Raw genomic sequence first — 5449 nt, 5'->3', positions numbered from 1 at the left:
AGGGTCCGGGCGGATGCGCACACGTCCCGTCCAAGCTCACCGACGTTGCCCCTGTGAACTCGCCAAGGAGAGCTGCGCACCGCCCCGCGCACCCGTGTCTGTTGGCGATGGCTCCGGGGTCGCCGAACACCGAGTCCTGGAGCCGCCCCGCGTCGACGGTGGCGAGCAATCCATGACGGAGCACCGAGTACTGGAGCCGTGCGTTGGACTGCTCCGCCGCCGCACCTAGCAGCGACGCCCTCAGCTCGTGCTTGCGCGGCATCGTCCCCTCCCCGGCGAGGTCCTCATCTACGAGGCTACTTCCCGTCTGGAAGCTGGATGAGAGAGAGGTGGATTGGGTGGATGGAGGAGAGGTGAGGCCGTGAGGGGATAAGATTGTGTGATGGGGATTAAAATCGGGCTTGGATAGGCCGAGGCCGCCGCATGCACCTCCTCAACTTAACGCTTTACTGAACGGAGTTAGCCACGTGTTGGACACGCACCGCGTGCTCACGTATACGCCCGGTCACCAGGCTTCTTTCGTACAAATCTATATTATGACTGCCATCAACACAAGATAAAACTAACCATAGACCCAAAAAACTATGAATACACATCAAAGAGGAACTCACATGTGTTGTACCCAAAGACGTGCGCCGCCCTCCCCAGGCCACCCTCCGTCTACGTGATCGCCGCGCCAAAACCCTAGGATCCGAGATCAGATGACCAAGAAAATCTACTGCCGGAGGGACCGACGGAACGACCAGACGCCAACGCAGAGGCAAGTGCAAGGTCAGGCTCGTCTACCGTCGTTGTCTAGGTTTGTTTGAACCTTGTACTTCCCCTTTACTTTTTTGGATCTCCTACTAGTAGGATAGATCTGGTACATACTATCCCTCATCTGGTCTTTTTTACTTTTCAATTTAACTAATTAGTCGTTAGGTCAACGAAATCTGGTCTTCTAAGCTTGTTAAAAGTAGATATGCTTGTTCATTTGTCTCCTTCAACAAATTATTAACTAATTAGTCATTAGGTCAACAAATCTAGTAGTTGCTCAAGTAATGTAGATCTGCTTGTTTTCCTTTTCGAGGGAGTACATGTGCTACATACCTTGGTGTCCACATATGTGGATACAATATATCATCTACACTATCCTCAAATTTTGTTTGTACTGCATTTATATCTTGTTCCTAGATCCAAGTATTTTATTGATTTTTTGATGAATGCACTGGTCTTTTTTTATAAATTTTTTGATGAGCCATCTTATCTACTAGATGTAGCATTGTAATCGCATGCACTAGTGGCTTATCAAATCTATTTCATGAATTGATAAGCATTGTCTTTTCTGTTATACTAGTTAGTTTTCTGCGGTACTAACTGTTAATTATTGGAAATTTTGTCAATATGATTTCTAATTGTTAATTACTACATTTTACAAAGGATTATTTCGTGTACTCGATTTTTGGAAATTGTAGGATTATTGTAGGATCATTTCTTGATCCTTTATACTACTTTTTTTAGATGGCATACAAGTGTCGGCTATGCCATAGTCACGCTGGACCGTGCGGGAACAGGAGGACTTAGAGGAGCTCTTTCTTCATCCTGTGCATAGCAACTTCAGTGAGCACATGGTAATTGTCTTATTGTTTTTCCAACAAGCATGTTGATCATAATTTTAGTACTTTGTTCAAATATGAAGTCTTGTATTTTTTTTAACATTTTCCCCTGATGTTTCTTTTACAATTAAATGCAGAGTGTGCCTTGTTTTGCAAGGGACAAGTTTCGTGACAAAATAGGGAATAAGCTTGTTATCTTTGCGGAAACTAAAGAAAGAGAGCTCTATGTGTTCAATGTGGCCCATGGAAACAACAACACAATGATATTCGGAGGCGATTATCAGAGGTTCTTGTATGACTATAACATGAAGCATGGTGACAATGTTAAGCTGACCTTGGAAACTAAGGACCACTATATCTTACTGCATCCAGTTAACAAGAAAGGATTCTCGAAAATTAGAGTTGATGGTAAATTACTCATTTGTTTTGCTTACCCGCTTATTGATTTAGCATTACTATTCCATGCTCTCTTTTCATAACAGTTATATTAATCCTTTCTTTTCTATCAATTCTTTTAATTTTCCAGAATATTTTGACTTCATGGACGTAGCTCGGGCTGTTTCTGTAGCCCTTGGTGTTGACCTAACCAACAGCCAGATTCGCAACATTAATCGTCATGTTGAACACTCTGGAATAGGTCTAGGCGCAGTTTTCATTCACTGCATGACTAAATCAGATGTTGATCAAAAGAGCATGGTACATACCCTTAGTCCTACAAGTTTACTAGTTTTATGTCTCCTTTTTTGGACTTGTACTTGCTGTTGTTACTTTCAAGTTTTGTTTTCATAAATACAATCTGTGTTGGTTAATCATGGTACCATGTTTTTTGCACAGCACATCCCTAAGTACATTGCAACAAGCCTGGATATCCCCCGTAGTGGACATGCTACTCTGCAGATTGATGGGTCTGAAGAACAAACTTGGGAAGCTTCCTACTTCGTCTCAACAGATGGTAGGATCCGTTTCAGGGATGGCTGGGCTGAATTTACAAATGATCAAGCAGTTGACATTGCTGAACTCCACTTGATCACATTTCACAAGATCAATAACAACGTCTACATCAACTTCCAGAATGTGTCTTGAGTGACAGTGTTATGTTGGATGGTCGATATTTTGTATATAAATATGTACTGGCTCAACCATGGAACTACCTAATCCCGCAGCTTTTGCTTTGCATATAAACAAAGAAAAGCTGCCTATCTAGTATGAAACTGCTTATGTAGTACAGTACCATGGCTCTGCCTACTGTAATGTAATAAGTAGCTTGTAAGACTTCCGTTTGTGCGCGACTTATATGCAGTCTTCGACTACCTATCTTATCTACTTTTAATTCTTCTTCTTGCTTTTAAATTATTGTGTGTACTTGTCATGGTAATCAGAAAAATACAAGCAACTGCAGGTAACAACATCACAAAATATTTGGTACTGCAAAATATCTTTTCATGTTATGAAAAAACATGTCCATTAATCCAGTTGCTACTGAGCCATAGACTTTATTATATCATTGCCATGTACTGCCGTAAATAATTATATAAAAATTATCACGTACGAAATTAGTAACACAAACGGATTGTAGTATAACGGTAGTACTTCCTGATCAATTCCACTTCAAACGTCCCTAGTTCAATTCTCATATACGCCTGCTGTTTTTCCTATTTGTTGAACTAGTTTATTGCTTTTGTACATTCACATTGACAACCTGGTCCCACCACTAATCAGTGACGGACTAATGTACCACGAACTCAATTTCGTCATCAGGATTATCCGTGACGGTTAACCATGACACAATTTCATGCCGTCATGCATGTATGATCATACGTGACAAAAAAGCCAATCTGTCACCTACTTACCTTAATACATGACAGACCAGACATTTGTCATCAGGAAATTTGTCACTGAATATGATATCTGGCGTAGTGGGTGGGCCGTCATTGCCGTTGTGGCGTTTGACGTAGAAGATCTTCCTCCACAAGCCCCAGTGGGGGTCAATGCCGAGGAAGGCCTCGCACAAGGTGATGAAGATAGAAAGATGGAGAATGGAGTTGGGAGTCAGCTGCTAGAGCTAGATCCCATAGAAGAAAAGAAGAGCGAAGAAATTCGTGGGCAGGATGAGAAAGCCCACGAAACAAGAAGGCAACAAACATAACAGTGAAGCTCTTTGGAGGCTTTGGGCAGGAAGAAGAACCTGGGAGGTGGATGTCAGAATCGGCAGATGAGATGAAGCCGAGCGTGCGCAGCCTGTTCACCTCGCAGTTCGAAATGGTGGAGGCGCACCAGTCAAGGCCGATCTTGGTCGCGCCCACGGAAGCACTTGAGCCAACGGTTCCCTTCTTCTTGCCCATGGTGGTCGAGCTCTTGAAAGAAAGAACAATGGCGAGAAAAGAACTGAGGAGGAAGATAAGTAGTATGGAGGCGTAAAAAATGAAAACGGAAAAAGGCTCTTTATTTATAGCAAGGACTGATGGGAAATCGTGGCCGTAATGGTGATGATCGTGGGGAGGTGGACGAGGATCCAATTGTACACGTGTTCAAGTAAGAGAGATGGAACCGGCGGCCCATTACACCCACTACGCGCGGAAATCGAGGAGGCGCCTCTGTCAATGCACAAGCACTAGTCATTTCCTAACTAACCGCACAAAAGTAGGGTGGGCCCATCAGGTCATGTCCTGTCAATCAGACCACGTTAGTCATTATGTCATCGATGATGTCATGAAAAACATGAACTCCCCATGAAGTATCCGAAGGAAATCAAAACATTTGAGTGGTTTGGTCTAAGTCTACGCGCGGTTACCAACATCCGCGCCTAGACTCGGGGGCTACTCCCATCGGGAGCGCTGAGTGCGCACCCGATGAAATTGTGAGTTGAAGGCTTTTTTAAGTCCAGAATCATGCTCGGGGACTTGATTCTGTGTAGGGTAACGTTGTTTTGCCATCGGCAGTTAACTGGTAAAGTTGGGCACGTTACTCGATATATCAAATGACCATGACAGTTTGCAGAAAGCTTCGGCTGAAGAAAACATTCGAGTAGTGCAACTTGAGTCTACACACGGTTGCAAACATCCGTGCCTAGACTCGGGGGCTACTTCCATCGGGAGCGCTGAACGCGCACCCGATAAAGAAGACGCTGCTATTGCGAGGAATTCAAGATTATTCGGCAAATATGAACATTCGACGGAAAACATTTTTTTAGTCCCTGCCCGAAGTTTCTTCGGCCAGTCACTCGGGGGCTACTGATGTGGGCATTACCCTTCGGGTAACTAGTATTGTACTACCTCTTACGGTCCGGCCAGGGACCCATGAAGGCACTCGACGACTGATACGTCTCCAACGTATCTATAATTTCTTATGTTCCATGCTAGTTTTATGACAATACCAACATGTTTTAGTCATACTTTATGATGTTTTGATGCATTTTCCGGCACTAACCTATTAACAAGATGTCAAGCGTCGGTTCTCGTTTTTTGCTGTTTTTGGTTTCGAAATCCTACACAGGAAATATTCTCGGAATTGGACGAAACAAAAGCCCACGGTCTTATTTTGCACCGGAGCCTTCCAGAAGTCCGAAGAGGAGACGAAGAGGGGCGACGAGGCGGCCACCCCATAGGGCGGTGCGGCCCCACCTCTGGCCGCGCCGCCATATGGTGTGGGCCCCTCGGGCACCCCCCTGCGCTGCCCCTTCGCCTACTTAATCCCTCCGTCGTGAAAACCCTAGTACCGAGAGCCACGATACGGAAAAAGTTCTAGAGACGCCGCTGATACGTCCAAAACGTATCCACTTTCCCGAACACTTTTGCTATTGTTTTGCCTCTAATTTGTGTATTTTGGATACAACTAACACGGAGTAACGATGTTTT

The sequence above is a fragment of the Lolium rigidum genome, chromosome 1 (assembly GCF_022539505.1).
Source record: "Lolium rigidum isolate FL_2022 chromosome 1, APGP_CSIRO_Lrig_0.1, whole genome shotgun sequence".
In the NCBI taxonomy this organism is placed as follows: domain Eukaryota; kingdom Viridiplantae; phylum Streptophyta; class Magnoliopsida; order Poales; family Poaceae; genus Lolium; species Lolium rigidum.
Note: the sequence above shows the minus strand (reverse complement) of the source record.